Here is a 10,370-nt window from a genome sequence, read left to right on the forward strand (position 1 = left end):
AGAACACAAAGTAGTTGTGGGCGTTGATTTTGTTCAATATGCTTACCGTTACTAGTCCAATCTTGTTTCGACGGTATTGTGGGATGAAGCGGCCCGGGCCGACCTTACACGTACTCTTACGTGAGACAGGTTCCACCGATTGACATGCACTTGGTGCATAAGGTGGCTAGCGGGTGCCTGTCTCTCCCACTTTAGTCGGAACGGATTCGATGAAAAGGGTCCTTATGCAGGGTAAATAGCAATTGGCATATCACGTTGTGGTCTTGCGTAGGTAAGAAACGTTCTTGCTAGAAACCCATAGCAGCCACGTAAAATATGCAAACAACAATTAGAGGACGTCTAACTTGTTTTTGCAGGGTATGCTATGTGATGTGATATGGCCAAGAAGAATGTGATGAATGATATGTGATGTATGAGATTGATCATGTTCTTGTAATAGGATTCACGACTTGCATGTCGATGAGTATGACAACCGGCAGGAGCCATAGGAGTTGTCTTTAATTTATTGTATGACCTGCGTGTCATTGAAGAACGCCATGTAACTTACTTTACTTTATTGCTAAACGCGTTAGCCATAGAAGTAGAAGTAGTTGTTGGCATGACAACTTCATGAAGACACGATGATGGAGATCATGATGATGGAGATCATGGTGTCAAGCCGGTGACAAGATGATCATGGAGCCCCGAAGATGAAGATCAAATGAGCTATATGATATTGGCCATATCATGTCACTACTCTATTTGATTGCATGTGATGTTTATCATGTTTATGCATCTTGTTTGCTTAGAACGACGGTAGTAAATAAGATGATCCCTTACAAAATTTCAAGAAGTGTTCTCCCCTAACTGTGCACCGTTGCTACAGTTTGTCGCTTCTAAGCACCACATGATGATCGGGTGTGATGGATTCTTACGTTCACATACAACGGGTGTAAGACAGTTTTACACAACGAAAACACTTAGGGTTAACTTGACGAGCCTAGCATGTGCAGACATGGCCTCGGAACACGGAGACCGAAAGGTCGAGCATGAGTCGTATAGTAGATACGATCAACATGAAGATGTTCACCGACGTTAACTAGTCCGTCTCACGTGATGATCGGACACGGCCTAGTTGACTCGGATCATGTGATCACTTAGATGACCAGAGGGATGTCTATCTAAGTGGGAGTTCATAAGATGAACTTAATTATCCTGAACATAGTCAAAAGACCTTTTGCAAATTATGTCGTAGTTCACGCTATAGTTCTACTGTTTTAGTTATGTTCCTAGAGAAAATATAGTTTGAAAGTTGAAAGTAGCAATTATGCGGACAGTAGAAAGCTTATGTCCTTAATGCACTGCTCAGTGTGTTGAACCTCGAATGTTGTCTGTGGATGTTGCGAACATCTAACATACACGTTTTGATAACTACGTGATAGTTCAGTTAAACGGTTTAGAATTGAGGCATCAAAGATGTTTTTGAAACATCGCGAAACATATGAGATGTTTTGAGGGCTGAAATTGGGATTTCAGGCTCGTGCCCATGTCAAGAGGTATAAGACCTCCGACGATTTTCTTAGCCTGCAAACTAAGGGAGAAAAGCTCAACCGTTGAGCTTGTGCTCAGATTGTCTGAGTGCAACAATCACTTGAATCGAGTGGGAGTTGATCTTCCAGATGAGATAGTGATGTTTCCCCAAAGTCATTGCCACCAAGCTGCTGGAGCTTCATGATGAACTATAACATATCAAGGATAGAGATGATGATCCTTGAGGTATTCGCGTTGTTTGACATCGCGAAAGTAGAAATCAAGAAGGAGCATCAATTGTTGATGGTTGATGAAACCACTAGTTTCAAGAAGGGCAAGGGAAAGAAGGGATACTTCATGAAACGGCAAATCAGCTGCTGCACCAATGAAGAAACCCGAGGTTGAACCCAAACCCGAGACTAAGTGCTTCTGTAATAAGGGGAACAACCACTGGAGCAGGATTACCCTAGATACTTGGTAGATGAGAAGGCTGGCAAGGTCGATAGAAGTATATTGGATATACATTATGTTAATGTGTACTTTACTAGTACTCCTAGTAGCACCAGGGTATTAGATACCGGTTCGGTTGCTAAGTGTTAGTAACTCGAAATAAAAGCTACGGAATAAAACGGAGACTAGCTAAAGGTGAGCTGACGATATGTGTTGGAAGTGTTTCCAAGTTTGATGTGATCTAACATCGCACACTCCCTCTACCATCAAGATTAGTATTAAACCTGAATAAGTGCTCTTGCACCTAAAGGAATGGTTTATTGAATTTTGATCATAGGGATACACATTTTCATGCCAAAAGATATAAGATAGTAATGATAGTACCACTTACTTGTGGCACTGCCATGTAAGTCATAATGGTATAAAACGCATGAAGAAGCTCCATGTTGATGGATCTTTGGACTCACTCGTTTTAGAAAAGTTTGAGACATGCGAACCATGTCTATTGGTGTATACGCATGAAGAAACTCCATGCAGATGGATCGTTTGGACTCACTTGATTTTGAATCACTTGAGATATGCAAATCATACCACATGGGCAAGATGACTGAAAAGCCTCGTTTTCAGTAAGATGGAACAAGATAGCAACTTGTTGGAAGTAACACATTTTGATGTGTGCAATCCAATGAGTGCTGAGGCATGCAGTGAATATCGTTATGTTCTTACTTCACAGATGATTCGAGTAGATGTTGAGAATATTTACTTGATGAAACACAAGTCTGAATTATTGAATGGTTCAAATAATTTCAGAGTGAAGTAGAAGATCATTGTGACAAGAGGATAAAATGTCTATGATATGATCATAGAGATGAATATCTGAGTTACGAGTTTTGGCACACAATTAAGACATTGTGGAAATTGTTTCGCAATTAATACCGCCTGGAACACCATAGTGTGATGGTGTGTCCGAACATCATAGTTGCACCCTATTGGATATGGTGCGTACCATGATGTCTCTTATCGAATTACCACTATCGTTCATGGGTTAGGCATTAGAGACAACCACATTCACTTTAAATAGGGCACCACGTAATTCCGATGAGATGACACCATATGAATTATGGTTTAGAGAAACCTAAGTTGTCGTTTCTTAAAAGTTTGGGGCTGCGACGCTTATATGAAAAAGTTTCAGGTTGATAAGCTCGAACCCAAAGCGGATAAAATGCATCTTCATAGGAAACCCAAAACAGTTGGGTATACCTCCTAATTCAGATCCGAAAGCAATATGGATTGTTTCTAGAATCGGGTCCTTTCTCGAGGAAAAGTTTCTCTCGAAAGAATTGAGTGGGAGGATGGTGGAGACTTGATGAGGTTATTGAACCGTCTCTTCAACTAGTGTGTGACAGGGCACAGGGAGTTGTTCCTGTGGCACCTACACCAATTGAAGTGGAAGCTTATGATATTGATCATGAAACTTCGGATCAAGTCACTACCAAACCTCGTGGGATGACAAGGATGCGTACTACTTCAGAGTGGTAAGTAATCCTGTCTTGGAAGTCATGTTGCTAGACAACAATGAACCTACAAGCTATGGAGAAGCGATGGTGGGCCCGGATTCCGATAAATGGCTTGAGGCCATAAAATCCGAGAGAGGATCCATGTATGAAAACAAAGTGTAGACTTTGGCAGAACGGCTCGATGGTCGTGAGGCTAATGAAGTACAGATGGATTTCAAAAGGAAGACGGACAATGATGGTAAATGTCACCATTAAGAAAGCTCGACTTGTCGTTAAGATGTTTTCCGACAAGTTCAAGGAGTTGACTACGATGAGATTTTCTCACTCGTAGCGATGCTAAGAGTCTGTTGGAATTATATTAGCGATTACTGCATTATTTATGAAATCTTGCAGATAGGATGTCAAAACATTGTTTTCTCGACGATTTTAATGAGGAAAGGTTGTATGTGATACAACCGGAAGGTTTTATCAATCCCGAAAGATGCTAATAAGTATGCAAAGCTCCAGCAATCCTTCTAAGGACTGGAGTGAGCATCTCGGAGTTGGAATGTATGCTTTGATGATGATAAAAATTTTTGGGTTTGTACAAAGTTTATGAGAAACTTGTATTTCCAAAGAAGTGAGTGGGAGCACTATAGAATTTCTGATGAGTATATGTTGTTGACATATTGTTGATCAGAAATGACGTAGAATTTCTGGAAAGCATATAGGGTTATTTTGAAAGTGTTTTTCAATGGAAAGCCTGGATTAAGCTACTTGAACATTGAGCATCAAGATCTATAAGGATAGATCAAAAAGCTTAATAATACTTTCAAATGAGCACATACCTTGACATGATCTTGAAGGTGTTCAAGATGGACCAGTCAAAGAAGGAGTTCTTGCCTGAGTTGTAAGGTACGAAGTTAAGACTTAAAGCTCGACCACGGCAGAATAGAGAGAAAGGACGAAGGTCGTCCCCTATGCTTAAGACGTAGGCTCTTCAGTATGCTATGCTGTGTACCGCACCTGAAGTGTGCCTTGCCATGAGTCAGTCAAGGGGTACAAGAGTGATCCAAGAATGGCTCACAGGACAGCGGTCAAAGTTATCCTTAGTAACTAGTGGACTAAGGAATTTTCTCGATTATGGAGGTGGTAAAAGAGTTCGTCGTAAAGGTTACGACGATGCAAGCTTGACACCTATCCGAATAGCTCTGAGTAGAGAGACCGGATACATATAATGGAGCAATAATTTAGAATAGCTCCAAGTAGAACAGTTGTTTGGAATAGCTCCAAATAGAGCGTGGTAGCTGCATCTAGGAGATGACATAGAGATTTGTAAAGCACACACGGATCTGAAAGGTTCAGACCCGTTGACTAAAACCTCTCTCACAAGCAACATGATCAAACATAAAACTCATTGAGTGTTAATCACATAGTGATGTGAACTAGACTACTGACTCTAGTAAACTCTTGGGTATTAGTCACATGGTGATGTGACCTGTGAGTGTTAATCACATGGCGATGTGAACTAGATTATTGACTCTAGTGCAAGTGGGAGACTGTTGGAAATATGCCCTAGAGGCAATAATAAAAGTATTATTATTATATTTCCTTGTTCATGATAATTGTCTTTTATTCATGCTATAACTGTATTATCCGGAAATCGTAATACACGTGTGAATACATAGACCACAATATGTCCCTAGTGAGCCTCTAGTTGACTAGCTCGTTGTGATCAATAGATAGTCATGGTTTCCTGGCTATGGACATTGGATGTCGTTGATAACGGGATCACATCACTAGGAGAATGATGTGATGGACAAGACCCAATCCTACGCCTAGCACAAAGATCGTGTAGTTCGTATGCTAAAGCTTTTCCAATGTCAAGTATCTCTTCCTTTGACCATGAGAGCGTGTAACTCCTGGATACCGTAGGAGTGCTTTGGGTGTATCAAATGTCACAACGTAACTGGGTGACTATAAAGGTGCACTACAGGTATCTCCGAAAGTATCTATTGTTTTATGCGGATCGAGACTGGGATTTGTCACTCCGTGTAAACGGAGAGGTATCTCTAGGCCCACTCGATAGGACATCATCACATGCGCAATGTGACCAAGGAGTTGATCACGGGATGATGTGTTACGGAACGAGTAAAGTGACTTGCCGGTAACGAGATTGAACAAGGTATTGGATACCGACGATCGAATCTCGGGCAAGTAACATACCGATAGACAAAGGGAATTGAATACGGGATTGATTAAGTCCTTGACATCGTGGTTCATCCGATGAGATCATCGTGGAACATGTGGGAGCCATCATGGGTATCCAGATCCCGCTGTTGGTTATTGACCGGAGAACGTCTCGGTCATGTCTGCATGTCTCCCGAACCCGTAGGGTCTACACACTTAAGGTTCGATGACGCTAGGGTTATAAAGGAAGCTTGTATGTGGTTACCGAATGTTGTTCGGAGTCCCGGATGAGATCCCGGACGTCACGAGGAGTTCCGGAATGGTCCGGAGATAAAGATTTATATATGGGAAGTCCTGTTTTGGTCACCGGAAAAGTTTCAGGCGATATCGGTATTGTACTGGGACCACCGGGAGGGTCCCGGGGGTCCACCAAGTGGGGCCACCTGCCCCAGAAGGTTGCGTGGGCCAAGTGTGGGAGGGGACCAGCCCCTAGGAGGGCTGGTGCGCCCCCCACAAGGGTGCAAGGCGCAAGGGAGAGTGGGAGGGGGCAAACCCTAGTCCAGATGGGCCTTAAGGCCCATATTGGTGCGCCTCCCTCTCCTCTCCCCCCTTGGCCGCCTCCCCTTTGCCATCTAGGGCTGGCTGCACCCCTTGGGGGTGGGAAACCCTAAAGGGGGCGCAGCCCCCCCTTCCCCCTATATATAGATGAGGTTTGGGGCTGCCATACACATGAGTTCTCTTCCTCTTGGTGCAGCCCTGCCTCTCCTCCTCCTCCTCTCCCATGGTGCTTGGCGAAGCCCTGCGGGATTGCCACGCTCCTCCACCACCACCACGCCGTTGTGCTGCTGCTGGATGGAGTCTTCCTCAACCTCTCCCTCTCTCCTTGCTGGATCAAGGCGTGGGAGACGTCACCGGGCTGTACGTGTGTTGAACGCGGAGGTGCCGTGCGTTCGGCACTTGATCATCGGTGATCTGAATCACGACGAGTACGACTCCATCAACCCCGTTCACTTGAACGCTTCCGCTTAGCGATCTACAAGGGTATGTAGATGCACTCTCTTTCTACTCGTTGCTGGTCTCTCCATAGATAGATCTTGGTGACACGTAGGAAAATTTTGAATTTCTGCTACGTTCCCCAACAGGGGGGGGGGTCCGGTAACCCCCCGGTACTCCGGAAAAATCTCGGTTTCTCCCGGAACAATTCCGATATCCAAATATAGGCTTCCAATATATCAATCTTTATGTCTCGACCATTTCGAGACTTCTCGTCATGTCCGGGATCATATCCGGGACTCCGAACAACCTTCGGTACATCAAAACATATAAACTCATAATAAAACTGTCAGCGTAACGTTAAGCGTGCAGACCCTACGGGTTCGAGAACTATGTAGACATGACCTAAAACCATTCTCGGTCAATAACCAATAGCGGAACCTGGATGCTCATATTGGCTCCAACATATTCTATGAAGATCTTTATCGGTCAAACCGCATAACAACATACGTTGTTCCCTTTGTCGTCAGCATGTTACTTGCTCAAGATTCGATCGTCGGTATCTAATACCTAGTTCAATCTCGTTACTGGCAAGTCTCTTTACTCGTTAGGTAATGCATCATTCCGTAACTAACTCATTAGCTACATTGCTTGCAAGGCTTATAGTGATGTGCATTACCGAGAGGGCCCAGAGATACCTCTCCGACAATCGGAGTGACAAAACCTAATCTCGAAATACGCCAACCCAACATGTACCTTTGGAGACACCTGTAGAGCTCCTTTATAATCACCCAGTTATGTTGTGACGTTTGGTAGCACACAAAGTGTTCCTCCGGTAAACGGGAGTTGCATAATCTCATAGTTACAGGAACATGTATAAGTCATGAAGAAAGCAATAGCAACATACTAAACGATCAAGTACTAGGCTAACGGAATGGGTCATGTCAATCACATCATTCTCCTAATGATGTGATCTCGTTAATCAAATGACAACTCTTTTGTCCATGGCTAGGAAACATAACCATCTTTGATAAACGAGCTAGTCAAGTAGAGGCATACTAGTGACACTATGTTTGTCTATGTATTCACACATGTATTATGTTTCCGGTTAATACAATTCTAGCATGAATAATAAACATTTATCATGATATAAGGAAATAAATAATAACTTTATTATTGCCTCTAGGGCATATTTCCTTCACTTTCCTCTTCAAGGAAAACCAACACAAGCTCCAGACGTAGCACTTTCCTAGCACTCGCCCTGGATGGAGAAACTAGACGAAGATCATGTCGTGTACGCGGCCAATGAGGCGTACACGAGCTACGAGATGTACAGGCGGATCATTGACATGTGAAAGTGCCTCCTTCCCTAAACTGCGAGGGATCCAGCTGGAAGAGAGCAAAGGCAAGCGTCACAATAATAAGTAGATGATTTGATGACCGTTTCTCTTAGTTTAGTGTGCATGTAATTGTTTACTTATGTGTGCAAATGTTATCTATAATCACTTATGTAACTAGATTATTTTTTGGTTATGCAATCATGTAGTTATAAGTATATATGTTGTTGTTCTGTAGACAACACATAGATGTTGTGCAGACAGAGCAAATCACATTGCATATCAACACACACAACTTATTAGCAGGAACCATATGTGTTATTATCGGTCTTCCCACACAATTCTAATTACTCACTTGTTTGTTGGGTATCACACACATCTTGTTAAGCCGAATCGTTTGTGTACTTTGAAATCATCGCAAACAGTTCATCGAAGTGACATGTATGCCGTCTATCGCACACATCTTATGCTGGGTAATCATTTGTGTTTTTTTGGATCATCGCAAACAGTTCATCCGAGGACCTGTATGCTGTCTATCGCACACACCTTGATTTGGCTAACCGTTTCTGTTCTTCACAAACAGTTTGTATGGATCAACGGTATGCCACGATTCGCACACGCAACTCTAATCTGAATTGTGCTTGATGGATCAGCCATCGCACATAGTTCGTTTTATTGGTGATGGTTTTATTACCATACCGTTTGCAATTCATGCATCACACACAGTTTGGTCGATTGATCTCCTATACGTGTGTCGCGTTAGGGCCTTCCCGCAGTAGTGCATGCACCATACACCACATCCCCTCCCTAGTCCACCATGAACTCATGGACCAAGAATGACACCTCCCACCTCAAGGGTGCCCTTGCTATTTTCTAGGACCCCTTGGCTTAGCCCCATGGGTATTGTGGTCATCCACACTCACTTGAATCAACTCGAAGGGAGGGGAACACTCCCTCCAAGGGACCGTAAAAGGCTCAGGGTTGGGTAACGAATTTGAGGGACCTTGTAAGGCTTAGAATGTTAGGAGAAGGGGAGTTTCAAAAGTGAGCACATCCTTGACACTTCGTGAGCGAAGAATTTATCCCGACGCCTCTCCTAACTCATGAGTAGGTCATGCCCCACGAGGTGACCACACTTTCTTTAAGAAACATCAATGTGTCAACTTTGTTGGTGTACGTACAACGACCTTTGTTGTAAGGCCCCTGTACACACCATGCTAGCTTTGTGTTTGAGTGCTAACAATGAGATGTGCCTTACTCTTATGTTGTTTCCACGACAAAAATAGCTTAGATGCGGTAGTTGTGGTTGCTCCCGTCAGGATATTGGTGCCATCTACCTCGACCCCCTTTAACCTCACATCTCAGTGGACCTCTTAGTCTAGTGGCCAACGGTTGGTTGGCTGTCCCATTGGCCTCGTCCCAAGACGACTTGGATTGAGAGGCAACTATATCTATAGTGTATGGCGGGTGTATTTTGTCATGTGCGGGATCCAAGTGATAGTGTTTCGTAACCAGGCAAAACTCGGCCCCAACGGTGTCAATGCGAGTGGGAGACAGTCTCCAACGTCATTTCTCTTCTTAGAAGCACCACAATGGATTTGGGCCACTCCACCTCTGGCTCCCGGTGAAAACACTTGGTCCGGTTTGTCGAACAAAGCGACATCGATGCTTTAGCATCATTCCCTCTTCTTGAAGGCATCATCACGGGACCCTTGGCCGCTCCTAGTTTTTCATCGTGGAGCGATGGCATTGCTCTTGGCATGGCATGGCTTGCGGTGGTGGTCATGCTTAGTCATTTTTTTTCTTGGTTGTCTTGTTTCCTCAGTTATCATTTGAGTTATAGGGTGAGCGTCCTATTGTTTAATGGGCCGTCACCCTTCGAACCAATGGGAGGGGGTGGGGAGTCCCCTTGAGCGATGGAGGGATGGCATTACGACGAAGTCATGCCCATTTTTGGAAGCATGCGAAGGTCATTTCCTCTAGTATTTGCCTACTCCCGCCTAGGCACTGAATTCACTTCAACAAAACGTTGGTGGTTTTTCAGGTTGCGATTCTTTCATTATTTGTTGATTCGCTTGTTGGTGGTATTTTTGAATTGTTCTCCTCAAATCTTGTATCACTTCGGCTGTTTAGGTCAGAGTAATTTAAAACCAGGTGTATGTCTTCTTTTATACAAAAAAAAAATCTTTAAGCCCCCTCTTCCCCTCCCTCACTCCATTAAGACGTTCTTATCATGTTCTGACCCATGGTTTATGTAGGTGCAGAGGGCGGTCACCCTGCAAGAACTCATCCCATTCATTTCCTTAGCTTGAGTAGTGTCCATGATAAGATAGCCCAAATAATAAATGTCACACGTGTGACATGAACACTCTGACCTGACGTTTTTTTACAACTA

The sequence above is a fragment of the Triticum dicoccoides genome, chromosome 7B (assembly GCF_002162155.2).
Source record: "Triticum dicoccoides isolate Atlit2015 ecotype Zavitan chromosome 7B, WEW_v2.0, whole genome shotgun sequence".
Lineage (NCBI taxonomy): Eukaryota > Viridiplantae > Streptophyta > Magnoliopsida > Poales > Poaceae > Triticum > Triticum dicoccoides.